The 15,907-nt window shown below is 42.9% G+C and overlaps 1 protein-coding gene across 2 annotated transcripts in view; it reads left to right on the forward strand.

Annotated features, from left to right (window-relative positions):
- Positions 1 to 15,907, forward strand: part of taok3a (TAO kinase 3a) — a 276,804-nt gene that overhangs the window by 130,707 nt on the left and 130,190 nt on the right. The gene's annotated exons all lie outside the window — the stretch shown is intronic.

Below are 15,907 nucleotides of genomic sequence, written 5' to 3' on the forward strand. Positions count from 1 at the left end.
AATTGTTATTCTCTCTCTCACTTTCTCACTCTCTCTGTCTCTCACCCTTCTCTCTCACTCATTCACACACTCACTCACAGACTGACTGACTGACTGACTGACTCACACACACACACACACACACACACACACATGCATGCACACACGCTTTATCTCAGCGTATTTGCCAGATTTGCCATTCTTTTTTTCCCTTTCTGATTAAAGCTGGCGGATAGAATCCCAGTAAGAATTCCCACAGTCTGTCTAATTCCTTTTCTGCCTAATGCCGGGAGGGGGGCAGTAAGCTGCTAAAGCCCCTGGCTACACACACACACTTTTCATTCCAACCTTTATTTTAAATCGTAAGCTTCTGATGTTTCCATCATTTACAGAAACGACGATTGTACAAATGTAAACAGTACATAATAAAAGCAATATTCACCAAAGATGTACCACAAAAGAGTAATAATTAAAATAATCTGCTAAAACAGTTACAGGTAGTCACACAATGGTCTGAAATCATCCCTTTAAACATACCAAGAGAAGGGAGAACCTACAACTTCAGACTGAGTTGGAGGACATTCCAAGAGTTGGCGGCATCAAAGGAAAAAGCTGACTCTCCTACTGTAGATCAGAACAACAACAGGCAAGATTATCCACATGGAACTTAAATGTACATTTCTCGTCAAGCCACAGGCCAAGATATTTATACTCTTTGACTCTCTATAAAAGAGCCACTGACGGTAGATATCCGCACATTATCAAAGTTAATATTTCTGGCTCTTGAAAACAACATACATTTAGTCTAGTATTAAGAACTCATTTAAGATTAACAAGGGCATCCTGAAGAGCATGATAAGTCAATAGCTCAGCCCACTATAACCCACTAGCTTAAAAGTTGAACCTGGAATGAACATAGCATAACTAGCTTAGTGCAGTACAGTTTGCTAGACTCACACACATGGTCCATTTAGCTTGATTGAACAGTAGGTTGGTCATATCATGCGTGTTAGCCAAAGGAACCCAATTGACCTAGCTTAGCTTCAGCTTTAGTCTGTTATCAATCAATTATGAACCATCGTAATTTGTTAACTTAATGAATGAATATAGTTGTTGTGAAGGGCCAGATTAAAACTGAGAATCTACCTTTATTGTTTGATATACTTTGTATATTATTTATATATACACGGCATATCCCTTTACCTGCGTTCAAACCAGAGTAATATTCGCTCTCCTTATTGGACAGCGCCCTAGGCGCCACCTCGCAAGCCCCCAACGTCAGGTTCAAAGACAAGTTCAGGCATGTCAGAACATGCCCGGAGACAGCGTATTGATCCCAGACAAGGACTGCGGTTTGGGACTAGATAATCACTTAAGTATATATACAGCGCAAGGTGCGCACAGCAGTAACTACTACTACTCTAAGATCACCTGCTTGTCCATCTAAACAAGCCAACGTAGTTCATCGTATAAATTGAGCACTCGTGCGTTGAGAACATGTGCGAATAGAATAGTAAAGTGTCAGAGTTTAATGCAGTAACGTCAAGTTCGACCTAATCTAATGTGAAGTAAATAGTCGTTCATTTATTGTATATCGTGCAACCACAGTTCGTTCGTGTGTAGCATTACCCAGCGGTTCGTCGTGTTTTAGCTAGTGTACCTTAGCCAGGGTGTGTGGCCTAAATACGTCGCCCGCACCCGAGGAGGCCTAGTCGGAGAACCGTTGGACATGTGCACAGGAGAACCAGCGTCGGCGATTGCAGAACCATTACTGGTTGGATTATATTGATTTGGAACGTGTTACCCGGAGAAGAGCCTCGTTGATTTCCACTATCGTTTGGGATTCAACCTCGTGAGGATTACAACTCGGGCTAGCCTCATGGACAGAGGCTGGCTGGCTGTCATCATTGCTATCGAGCATTTGGATTACAGTTATTGCTTTGCTGCTGATCGTGGGATTTACAAGGACCGACTCCTGTACGTGGAGTCTCTTTATTCTCCATTGAATCAGACTGAGTATCCGAACATTCCTCTACCCTCCAGGCCTTACACCCCGGAGGGAACCCATTGTCTCCAGGCGGTACCAGCGTTGCCTTATATAGTTGCTATTATACGACAGGTGGCGTCAACTTAGACCCATCGTAGGAATCCTGCTATTCCCAGTGACTCATGCTGCTGACTGACTTTATGCATATTCTTCGCCATACAAGCGCAACCCTAATTCTCATTCTGTAACCTAATGTTGCATAATAATAAAATACCCTCAAATACTATTTCTTTGTCAATGCCGTGTTCTTGTGAGTGTTCACCATCTATATTTGATGTACTGTCTGGCCAGTAATTAAAGTACATAACTAGCAGTGGTTTAATCTATCACAATCTTTAATACAGTCAGGGTTTTGTAACCCCTCAGTTACAATAGTTGTCTTGTGCCAAATTAACATGAACTTGTTAGCCAATATAGCAGTCTGTTAGCTTAATAAAGGAACATATCTGACTTAGCTTAATTGACTGGCTTAGCTTAACCTAGCATAGCTTAATTGGCTGACTTAATTTAGCACCGCAAAAATTTAAGTCTCATGAGCGTGGCCAACTTAGCTTTGCCTAACTGTAGACATGTCCGACAACCACGTTGTTAGCAAGCATCTTCCATAGATTCTGGGTTCCCCCGCGCGTTCCTCAGGAAGCCCTCTGCTTCGGCGACCGACCAGAGTTCCCTTCTTGTCCCCTGCTTGGTTACGATGGTTAGCTTGGCTGGGAAGAGTAAAGTCTGCCTGTAGCCCAGTTGCCACAACTCAGACATGGCTTCCTTGTATTCTTTGCGTTGAGCCACGATCTCCGGTGGGTAGTCGTCATAAAAAGCTATGTGATGGCCTTTGTACAACACCTTGCCCTTTCTAGCGTGGGCCTCACGCATGATCAGCTCCTTTAGCTGAAATGTATGGATCGGGATAATTAACTTCTTGGAGCATCTCAGGAAAAAATCGTGATTGGGGTCCTTCAATGTCCTCCGGTAGACCGATAATTCTTATGGTATTCCGTCTTTCGCGAGATTGTACCTCGGTGAGCCTAGCTTGGATCTTAGCTAGCTTGGCAAGTCTGATAGCTTGGTCCAACTCGAGACGCTGCGCAAACGTTGTTCTTGCTGGCTAGCCTCCCCTGTGAGCAACATAATCTCTCTGGTATTGTCTATGGTTTTTGTGTCGAGCATTTCTACCTTTTTGTCCAAGGTCTCTATGGCTGCTCTTATCTTGTCTGACACTACTTTGCAGTAGGTTTCAAAGTGCATCTCGAGAAGCTCGGCGAGGACCATTTTGATAGCCGCTAGGCTAGAGCCACTCAGAGTAGCTTCCGGCGTAGTCGGCATTTGAAGGTGTATCTTGTCGGCTTTTGTGGACAACGCATCGCGCTTAGTTGTTTGTTTGCCATGTCTTGTCATAAAAAGTATTAAAATATGGAAATCATTAGTTAAAAGAAAAAATGGAGACCAGTGAGGGCATTCAAATTTTAAATGTGTAAAAGCTAGGGGAGCAGGTGTGAATATGTACATCTTCACTCCATGACACCGGAAGCCCCTCCTTCGATTTTCTTTAAATGTTATACATAACTCTATGTATGAAATTTCATTTATGGAGGAAATTCTGACAATATTCACGCAATATCTGATACCGGTATCTGTAAAGCCCTAACACACACACACATGAGAATACATACATACAACCTCACAAAACACTGAAATGACACACAAGCTGAAGTACACACATTCTCAATCACACACACACACACATGCCCATTCTCCTGCCAACCACCCTCCTCCCTCCCGGATGCTCACGCCTGTGCTGCCATAACTAATTGATGTGTGTGTGTCCCTGTCAGCCTAGTGAGTATTCAAACACACAGGTCCATCAGCCCTGTTCTACCTGGGTGTAAAACACATTCTCCCATCATTACAGCCTTGGCTCCAACCCTATAGACCTGTTTGTATTCGAGTCAATCAGCAATACTTGCTGAATCACGTGACTGAGTTGCCCCTGACCTGCGCTGCACAAGTACAACAGGCTCTATGGAGAAACCATGGCACTCCCCTGACAAAAAGCTGTTTCAAACTAAAGCAGACAGATGCCATTGTGCCAAATCAGCATGGCTGTAGGTGTGACTCTTTTACTGTTAAATAGCTAGCGTGGGAATGGATTGATTGTTTAGATCGTAAGCATGGTTAACAAATGCAAATATATTGATGTCTGCCCTGTTGTTTTAGGTTCCCTTTTGCCCCTTTGATATGTGAGGCTGATGTGGCCGGGAAACCATCTATAGCAGCATATCATATAGCACATTGGTCAGCTGGTGACCTACACAAACACACACACGTGTGTGTGTGTGTGTGTGTGTGTGTGTGTGTGTGTGTGTGTGTGTGTGTGTGTGTGTGTGTGTGTGTGTGTGAGAGAGATATGAATGAGAGCAAGCATCAAATCTCAGTCTCAGTTGCCTCAGTCTTTGTTTCTGTAGAGAAAGCGAAAATAAATGTATTTAGTCAAAAGGAAACTTATTTCACAAGAATCATTATGATAAAAAAATATATATACCGTGTGTATTGTTAGTGTTAATGATGTCTTGTAGATTTTTATGGATATTTGTAACTATTATTTTAAGGACTGATAGGATAGTTTAAGAAGTAATACAACATGTGAAAAGTACAGAAATCATCTGACATATCTAAGGGAGTCAAAGTGTCCAATTTCATGGATACTGTAAGGAATACAAGTGTGTTCATTCAGCCATATTTATTCCAAACTGAACATTTCCGGTGGCAGCATAGTCATTACAACAGACATTTGAGCCTCGTGGATTCCGTACTTGTGTGATGTCACACCAGGGAGGAAGTCAAGACACACTAGAGCTAAGCTAGCTAGTGCTAGTAAGCTAGAGCATAGCTATGAGCTGCGTGATTTTTTTTCGTAGCGACATGTAAACCAACAGCCAATAAATGTGAAGTTAACTTTGAACCTCGGTTGTCAAGCCTCCTCAATATAACAGATACACCTAGCTAACATGGGGCGGGCTGCTTTGAGCACACGCGCACATACACACACACACACGCACGGGGCTAACGTTAGCTAGCAAGCAGCTATATAGCTAACACGCTAACTAGAAGCTAACTACTGTATACAGTTCCAATAGACTAACATTACACCTCTGTGATTTAAATGTGTCCTTACCTTAGACTCGAGGGTTGTACTAGGGTTGGATGCAGTTCCATGTTAGTCAGTCTTTCTGTTTTCCATCTTCTGCTGTTTAACGTTATCTGTTTGCGAGTGCTCCCTTGACTGATGGCTAGTACTGCAGGACTTTTATTAAACATTCTATATGTCCACGGGTCTTGTGCAGTGCTCTCGTGGCACTGTCAACAAAGCGAGCACTCAGACGTGCACCGTTTGCCAGTGCAGTGATATGCGCACTGACAGTCGGCGCAGTTGACATTTCCCAAATAAATCCTCTTCGTCCCCACTGCGTCCCGGAGAGGATTTGTGTTCGTCCCAAATAAATATTTGATAGTCCCCGGGACGAGGGGACGGTGTTAGTCTCGAGCCCTGCGTCCCCCTCTCCATCGTATCTTCTCTTCCTTCTTTCTTACCTCCTGTTCACCTCACTCTCTTTCTGGCTCTCTAATTCCCACTTTTTCAACTCTGTATGAAAAAATTTGCTTTGAAGAGGGGGAAAAAATATAGTTTTCCCATGCCTCCTTTTATACTCCCGTCTCTCTTCTCTCTTTCTCTCTCTGGATTTGCGTATATTCCATTTGAACTCGAGTGAGCCAGTGAAGGGCATGTGTGCGGGTAGATGTGTGTGTGTGCTCTTGTACTTCTATCCCTGCTGTGAGGACCAAAAGTCATTACAAGGATAGAGAAGATCCTGCTCCAAAATCTGACATGTGGCTGTGCTCCCTCTACAAGGGGTACGTTTAGGGTTGCATCTTAGGTTTAGGGGTTAGAATTGGAATTAGTTAGAGTTAAGGAATAAGAGTCAGAATCAAGAATCAAGAGGTTTATTTGTCACATACATACCAGGGCATACAGTGAAATGCGGGTGGTGGTCATGCCCACATTGATTGTGCAAAATACAATAAGAATAGGCATAGAGGGGAGCTCCTGTAGCTCACCTCATATCTCAGCGCTATTTCTGCGTCGGGGAAAACCGTGCTCGTCACGGATCTGGGGTACACGAGTTCGATTCCCGGACCCGCCGTATTTTCTCAGTGTCTTCCCCTGCTCTACATCCCATTTCAACCTGTTTCTGTCGGTCATGCTTGACCAGAAAAGCGATAAACGCTAAAAAATAATAATAAAAAAAAAAATAATAGGCATAGAAAAAATTAAATAAGTAAGACACAAGATATGCATGGTAACAAAAAGACATGCTAAGTTCCTGAGAAACTGGTTCCTATATACACTACTATACAATATATAATTTACAATTTTAACTCTTAACACTTTGGATGCTAGTTTTTTTTTATTAGCGATCTGAATTCATATTTCATCAACCGAGTCTACCGTTGGTAAATCAGCCACTCCAGGCGCTCAGATGTGAAAAAGCGCCCCCTATCGTCTCCCAGATGGTAATTCACCCTTTTGGATTGGACTCAATGAAAAGGCATGAGAAAAAAAGACCCGGACTCCACATTTTACTTCTCACGCATGTGACCGGAGTCGATCAGCTTCATTCTGGACCCTCAGAGCAGCGGGGATTATGTGTTGTACAGTATCCGCGGTGGATCAATAAAAGGATCGATTTTCGGAATGGCGATCAGGAATTGGAATAATCCATTTGGATACCATCTGATCTCGGGTAAGGAATCTATTTTACCAGTATTAGGATAATCAGACCCGTTTTCACGGAGATATAAGCCTTTTCTTTTTTTTTTTATATGGCTGTTTGACTCTAAAGGGGTCCCCACACGGCGAGCGATTTTAGCCAGGCGACCGATTTTTTTAGCGAGCCGACAGACAGAATTGTATCGCCTTCATTGTTATGAATGAGAGAACCCACACGCAGGAGATTCTGAAGCGACGGTCGCGCAGCTATTTCTGTCGCCTCGCTAAAAATCGCCTCAATCCTATTTTTGAGGCGACGGCAGGCAGGACAATGAGGAAATAACATGACTTCTACAGTAGAAGTAGTACAGAAGTTCTACTGGTGTATCATTTGTACACCATTAATGTATCATTCAATACATTCATTGATCAATAACCTACGTATTATTACCATGCTACTTATGTTCATTATTATTAACGGAAACAATTTAAATAAATAACGTTAGTTTGAGAAGCTGTAGTGGCCGCTTGTCATTAACTAATAAATGAACAATGCGCCACGATGCACCTACTAGTGTTTTTATACTCGGGTAACAAAAGAAGTTGTGGATGTTGACAGAGTTTAATGTCCAGGCTGCAGCTGATGTAGTTTGTAAGGTTTATTGTCCAAAGAAAATTATGGTTGAGAACAAAACAATTTGCGTCTTCCGTGAAAAAAACACTCAGCAGCTGCATAACAATACTTGTCCAATCGTTGGTAATGAACGTATCGTAGCGATCAGGCATGCAGTAATGTCAGGAAGAATGAGGAGAGGTTGTATTCGTATATGGTGGTTTAATTCCAGCTCAATATGGGTTTTACAGGTTAATACTCTCTCGTACTGCACAACACACACAGCTACCTGCTAACCCGCTTCACAACAACCTAACTAACGTCCGGTCCCGGCGGTCCGCCCTCCTATATCTCCCGGGGGGAAACACCCCCAGCTAAACAGAGCGACACATAGCTTATTATACCTGAGAACGGTCGCCTCTGGTGTGGGGGGCTAAGCGATTGTCATTGAGCGACAGGCGATCACATCGCCAGGCGACGAGACGTCGCCCGCCGTGTGCAGACCACTTAAGAGCGATCAGGAACTGAGAGAATCGATTTTCAGCGCGCGGCACTAGCGTGCACACGTACACATATACTATCGATAATCTAGCGTTTATTTGAAAACGATTCATAAATAGGCAGACAAATGACAACGTTCTAGAATATTACAGTACGGGGCGATTATCATGGAATCCTCTTTTTTTCGTGAAAACGAGGGGTTTTCTAAATGCTATGAAACGGAAATGAACCGATAAAAAAACAATCTGCTTTGACAATGTTTACTGGAAACATTGATAATGCGATGGGCAGATTAGACACATAGCCATAATTTAAAACATAGATTAGGCGATATTAATGCTAACATTGAAGTGGATGTGGGCATTCAAGCACTAAATGTGCGCCCCCTGCTGGGCATTCAAAGTATCTAAACTATACTATACAGTACCTCCTTCCTTTAAAGTGACTTTCTATTTTTGAAAGTGAAATTTTGTTTAGAGTGAAGGGGACATGCATTATAAATGGCCTTTTCCAGTTATTAGCATGTTTTCCTAGCAATTTGGGATTATATCAATGTGGTCTGTGTCGTTAATTATCATATTGACTCATCAGTCTAGTCTCGAGTTCACGAGATCCTCCCTCACTCAACTAAGCTGTTCTGATTTGACAGTTTTGCTGACGTTAACTCATTCAGGGCCAACAGCGCCCTCTGCTGATGGCCCTTCGGTGCCAACGCTTTATCCAATAGAGGATAGGACTTATTTGCGAGTGCATAAAACATATCAAATATAATAGCAATAGATCTAAATAACACAGTGATCGTCAATGAGTTGCTTCCAGTCAACATGCACGAAACAGATAATTTTTTCATACATACATTTCATACCGTGATGAATATCAATATATTTTTAGGGCGCTCTGTCTCATCTCAATAAACTCCAGCAAATCGAGCTTAAATGTATTTCCTTAGAAAGCGTGCCATTTGTTGCTTGATTTATGAATAGTTTTCAAATAAACGCTAGATTATCGATAGTATGTGTCCTCATGCACGAAGAGAAGCGGGGTCTGAAAAATCGCTTCTCCATACTTTGGTCGGCGCGAACCTCACACACACACACACACAGGGCGAAATTTAAGCCTGCCGCCCGCCAGGGGCGCTCAGTTTTTACCTTTGGCGCTTGCCACTGAGAGGTCTGCCCGCCGTGTGGCGTGTAGACGTGTAGTTCATAACGATACTCTTATTTTGAAAATCTGTGCGGGTTTCATTTCCGCCCCAAGCGCAGCTAGAGTCATAATATCGATGGCTCCGGCAGTTAGCAGCATTCGGTTCGTATGATATTCTTATTTTGAAAAAAACTGTGGCAACGAGTCATATCCGCCCAGCCGGGCCAGCCCTGCAGCGGGATACTATTGGCTTCTGCTCGTATCAACACAGAGGCAGTCTGCTCTAGTCTAGATCGGACCTCCATGAGCTACCGTTACTGTTTAAACAATGACCCAGTCAACTATTCACTTTTAGTTTAATACATGACGAGGCATTGTCTAGCGGTATCTAGCTGGCTAGCTACTGATAGCTGCTGATATCAACAAATGCTCCAGCAATAGTCGACTCGAGTGCATAATACCTCCGTTCCCTCGTTAGCTAGCTCACGTTAGCTAGCTCACGTTAGCTAGCTCACGCTAGCTCTATATGTCCCAGTAAACTAAATTGTCTTAACGTTATCTAGCGGGCTAGCAGTAGCTACAGATAGCTCCTGATATCAATGTCTTATAACATTGATTCAATGCGTATTCTAGCTGAGGGCTTGATTAATGTGATTTGACCAAAGAACCGTAACATTATACCAATAGGGTCCAGCTGCAGCGCCAGAGAATCCTTGCATGCTGAATGTAGAGTTTAGTATAGGGTCTAGCTGCATCGCCGGAGAATCCTTGCTGGAGCTGGAGGCTACTCAAGTATACACAGACAGTGGAGCTGTTTGCAGATAGCGAGCATTTTGACTTATTGCGTGGTGGCGATGTCTCGCAGATAATACAACTACAAGTATGATTATATAATATATATTTTATTTAAAAAAAAAAAATTTATATAAAAAATATATTTTTTTGTAATAAAAAAAAATTGGCAGGTAAGAAATTTGCTTGGCGGGTAGATTCTTCCCATCTACCCGCCACTGGCCGGTGAGTCAAAAAGTTTATTTTGCTCCCTGCACACACACGCACATGCTCCGATGGCGGAGAAAGGAACATCTGATTACCCCAAGATTCGTAACATAAAGGCCTTACCTCACATCTGATGTCATGCAAAAAGATTAATCAAATTCCTGATCGCCATTCCAAATATTGATCGCGTTTATTGATCCAACGTTATATATCCAAAACACATAATCCACGCTGCTCTGAGTGTCCTCAGTCCATCTGTTATAACGATACTGCATGCCCGAGAAGTAAAACCTGGACCGGACTTTTTTTTTGATGCACAGTCCCAGCCAATCCAATCCAATGATGTGCAATACCATCCGCAAGACGATAGTCGGCGGTATTTGCCCTTTGCGAGCTCAGACCCATTCCCAATGATAACGTCAGGCTGGATGAATGAAAAATGAATGGATATCGCTAATAAAATAAATATGGATTAAAACCCGAGATTTCTCGGGTTTGGTGCCCAGAGCATGGCGAGTTAACCCGGACTATCTCGGGTTTGGCCTCCAGTGAGTATAGCACTGATTTGCATAACTAACTCTATGGTTGACAGCGACAGCAGAGCGAGTGGAAATATCTTCACTGGCTACGTGGAGGAAGGTAGATACTACTGCCACGGGCAGAGTAGAGTTAATTAGGGAGCTGATTAGGACTGATAGAACACACCTGTGCACCACGTGATCACCCACATCCCACACACACACACACACACACACAGAGACACCCATAGTTTAAAGCCAGAGGAGAGACGGAGAGAGGTTGAGTGGAGGTGAGGAAGGAGCAGAGAGCAGTGTGATACAGAGTTTGTGAGGTGAGAGGTAGTTGAGAGGAGAGGTAAAAGCGAGAAGCTGTTCATGGTACTGGACCCTGGACTGGCTGAGAAACCCCCTTGTGAAACTAACCCTGGACTGGAAGACAAACCCTGAATATTGAACATTCCATTTTTGTACGAGAGCCTGATATGCATTTTGATCCTCGACTGTTATTCGACTACTCTAATTGCCCATCGGACTTTGGTGCTATTATTCAATAAATATCTTTTATTTATTTATTTATTGAAATTGTGCTTGTGTGGACAATTTTATACATGTATACACAGGGCCCGAAACTAGAGTCCGCCACCCGCCATTGGCGACCAGATTTTAGGTTTGGCGTGTGCCACTGAGAGGTCTGTCCGCCATTTGGCGGGTCACAAAATAGTCATGTAAAATAATTAAAACTGCAGTGTGTTTTGGTCTTACGACAGGCCTAATTTGTGGCTTGTTTACCGATGCTGCATGCTGCTGAATGTAGAGTATAGGGTCCAGCTGCAGCGCCGGAGAATCCTTACTGGAGCTGGAGGCTACTCGAGTATACACACAGACAGTGGAGCTGTTTGCAGATAGCGAGCATTTTGACTTGTTGCGTGGTGGCGATGTCTCGCAGATAATACAACTACAAGTATGATTATATAATATATATATTTTATAAAAAAAGAAATTATATCAAATTAAAATTAAAAAATGTAATCAAAAAAAATGTGGCAGGTAAGAAATATGCTTGGCGGGTAGATTCTTCCCATCTACCCGCCACTGGCCGGTGAGTCAAAAAGTTAATTTCGTGCCCTGTGTATACATGTTATACCGCGTCGAGCCTGAACACCACCAGGCTCGTCACAATATATATATGTATATATATATATATATTAGAGGTGGGCATAGTTTTTTTTTTTAATGTAGATTAATCTATCTGCAATCCTGGAGTTAATCTAGATTAATCTAGATTAAAATGGCTCATTTGAAGTCTGCCAAAGGCATTCAAAATATGTGTGTTCTACCCAAATAATGACCAGAAGTAATTCCTTACTTTTTCTTTCCTCCTTACGTTTCTCAGGCCAGGTGGCCCATTACACCATGAGCCCATCTCCCGTTTCCAAAATGCATTACAGACTGTTTGAAAAAGCCGTTTTGCTATGATAATTGGTAATGAAATATCAAAATAATGTTCAATAAGATGTACTTGTGTTTAATAAATTGTTTTATTCAGAACACAAATAATGTTATCAGTACAGGCACTCGGTAGCTATGTGACATGGCTTGACTCAATCAGTCCAATCTCTACTTCTCCTTCTTCCACCAGTCACTCAGGCAGACCAGCTTGTTCACATTGGCTGGTGACAAACTAGCTCTCTTCTTCTGTACAATATGGCCTGATAAAGAGAACAGTCTCTCGCATGGGGCAGTTGAGGCAGGGGTCCCCAAGTAGTTCAGGGCAATGTGGGCCAGCTTACCATAGACAGCAGTGTGGTCTGACCACCACTTCAGTGGACAGTACACTGATCCAAGATGGCACTTGGCTCTACCTTGTACCTCTCCACAGCATTGCGTACTGGTGTGTCGTCATATAATGATATAAGGCACATAGCGCACATTGCTGCGGTTGAGTAGTAGTACCTACTTACTGGTCACGGCCCGGAGGCTTCAATAACGTTTGAATGATAATCCATTTTGTGAATACATTTGTTGAAACAACTTTGTTGGCCGACGGCTCCTGCTATCTTAACACTTTGAGTGCCACGGACGCGTTTTGTCGTTAGTTCATGCCGACTGTTGAATGCCGCCAACGCTATATAGCGTTTGTTTGTCGTATCTTTTTTTATTAGCGATTTGAATTCATATTTCATCAATCGAGCCTCACGCTAGTGCTGCAGACTCTCTGAGCTCCATTGGGAAAATACCGCCCCCTATCGTCTCTCCGGATGGTACTGCACCCCATTGGATTAGACTGATGGGGGGGGGGGGGGGGGGGTCCAGCCTCCTCATTTTTGCTTTTCCGTCAAGCCAACTGAAGGATCGAAGTGATCGCTGAGCCGCAGAACAGCGTGGAATACATATTTACACTACCCGGCGCTGAATCAAAAAACGCGATCGATATTTGGAATGGCGATCAGGAATTGGAATAATCTTTTTGGAGAACATCTGATCTGAGGTAAGCAATCTATTTTACCAGTCTTTGGGTAATCGGATCTATTTTTACAGAGATATCAGCGTGTGCCCTATGTGTGTGTGTGCGATCAGGAAATGAGAGAATATATTTTTCAGATCGCTTCTCTAGCGTGCATAAGTACACACATACTATCGATAATCTAGCATTTATTTGAAAACGATTCATAAATAGGCCGAAAAATGACAGTTTTTTGTGTATGCCAGAATATTCCAGTAAATGCCGTTTATCACGGAATCTATATATTTTCCTGAAACTTTCAAGAAAACGAGGGCTTTTCAAAATGCTATAAAACGGAAATGAACAGATAAAAAAAAAAAAAAAATCCGTTTAGACAATGTTGACTGCAAACAAGTCATTGATAAGCGACGGGCAGATTAGACACATAGCCATAATTTAAGACAGAGATTATGCGTTCACAAATATGAGAACGCTATCATTGAAGTGGGTGGTGGCATGTTAACCAATGGCAACCAAAGTGTTAACGTTAGCTGCGCTCTAACGTTACATAGCTTAATTAACGTGCATAACATACCTGTGTAACATTAAGCAGCTTGTGTTCCGCTGGGAAAGCATCACTGCATACACTTTGTTTAATCCAAACGTCCATTTGGAAATGTTGTATTATGAAACCAGTATGAGACCATTCGGATATATATTAATATATATATATAATTTTTTCCTTTATATATTTCATTTATATTACAACTATTTGATTTAATTTAATTGTCTTGTCATTATTGTTATTGCTGTTACTGCCCTGTGATGTCTTGTTTATTATTATTGTTACTGTATTGTGTTGTGTCTTGTTTCATGTCGAAAAAGAAAAACATTTTATCAACAAAAACATTAAAAAAAATAAACAGTTACTTGGATTTTCTGCCTTTTTTTTAACAGGAGAAACTTTTATAAAATATTATTTTGCCCAGTTACCCCAAATTAATGGTGTGTGTTGTGTGTTTAGCATTAAAGCCCATGCTTCATCAGCAGACTCCATAATGATTACTCAAAGAACCAGTTCCAAGCAATTAATACTGCCCCCCCCCCCCCCCACGCATTCATGTGTGGCATTGTGGGGAGTCTGGGATGCGTAGAATACGTGGTCTGGTGGTGTGGGGGGGGTTGTGGTGGGTTCTTCATCTCCCTGAGGTGTCGGGTTGGGGGAGTTCAGTGGTGGGGACTGGCCAGGGTCCATCAGGGTGCATGCGGGAGACTGGCCTTTCCTGGAGTTGGGTGCTGGTCTCTTGTGTGTGCTTTGATGGATTTTGGTTGGTTTTCATCGTTGGGCTCCCTCGGTTCGCTGGCGTTTTGGGGGGCTCGCTACGGCTTCTGCAGTGTTTCGGCGTGTCCCGGTGTCGTCTCGGACCGTCTGTGGTGCTGCATGTCTTCTCATTTGGCCGCTGTTGTGTCTGTCTGCTTGAGTGTTTGGAGTCGTTGCCCTGCATGTATTACCGTGGCTCCTTTGGCGTGGCTGCAGGTCCTGGGGCACGTGACGTGTCATTCCTCCATGGAGTTTGAGGGTGGGAGCGTGGAGTTAGCTGGTTTCCTCCTGGTGGCAAGGACTGGGGGTGATGGGATGGGCTGTGGGGGTGGCACTCCCGTCGCCATGCATGGCGGTGTGAGTGGCGAGCGAGCTGTTTGTTTTCCTTCTGTCATAACGTGCTTTATCAGGGGGTGTGACTTGGATTGGGATGTGGTGGGGATTGTAGGGGTGGGATGATCCAGATCGATATATCGATCTATTATCAATAATCAAATAGGATCGATGCAACATAAAAAGATCGATTCATATTGCGATACTCTTATTTTGAAAATCCCGCGAGTCATATCCGCCCGCGCTCAGTATTGTGAAACTCTGTGTAGACATTACAGCAGAACAGCGCTACAGAGCGTCTATTTTGCGACCCGATATAAGTGTGCAGTTTTTTCCCCGCAAGGGGTCAAATGCATCTAACATGCTTTGCATCGTCGCCATTCCTTTATGCCCACGTCGCGTGGGCAGATCTAAATTAACTTTACGTTGGCTGCTTAAGCTAACTAAGCTAAGCAGCTAACCGTGAGAGAGAACAGGAGAGAGGAGAGGGGAAGGGGCATTGTGTGTGTGTGTGTGTGTGTGTGTGTGTGTGTGTGTGTGTGTGTGTGTGTGTGTGTGTGTGTGTGTGTGTGTGTGTGTGTGTGTGTGTGTGTGTGTGTGTGTGTGTGTGTGTGTGTGTGTGTGTGTGTGTGTGTGTGTGTGTGTGTGTGTGTGTGTGTGTGTGTGTGTGTGTGTGTGTGTGTGTGTGTGTGTTTTATACTGAGGATGGACAGATAATATTGATATTTAAACATGAATACATAATACATGTATTCATGATCATCATGCAACATAAAACAATTGTAGGAACAGTTTGGGAGAGGAAGGGGTTTTAGCTTGCATGTTGTGAGTTCCAAAACATTTTACTTAAAGTTTAAAGCTCAATATATAAAGGTCTATTTGTATTAAAAACAATAGATTGTTTTTCATTTAAATGTCTGGAAGAGCTCAAAAATAAAAACGTCAATTGATATTTCCGTAGCCTTTTTTTAGTTGATCTAAATGTGGCTGATTGTGTTAAATGGGCACATAATATCGCCTCATATCGATCGCAGGCACCTGAATCGAATCGTATCGTATCGTGGCAGACTTTGTGATATCGGCAAATATCGTATTGTTGTCCAAAGAATCGATATCGTATCGTATCGTGATGAAACTGGTGATTCCCACCCCTAGGGGATTGATGTGTGCAGTGTTTGGGGGACTGGCTGTTCTGCTGGGGTTCACATGCTTTCGAGCAACACTGTACTTATTGTACTTAAGTGCCAT

This window comes from Notolepis coatsorum (genome assembly GCF_963971535.1).
Source record: "Notolepis coatsorum genome assembly, chromosome: 1".
NCBI classification, from domain to species: domain Eukaryota; kingdom Metazoa; phylum Chordata; class Actinopteri; order Aulopiformes; family Paralepididae; genus Notolepis; species Notolepis coatsorum.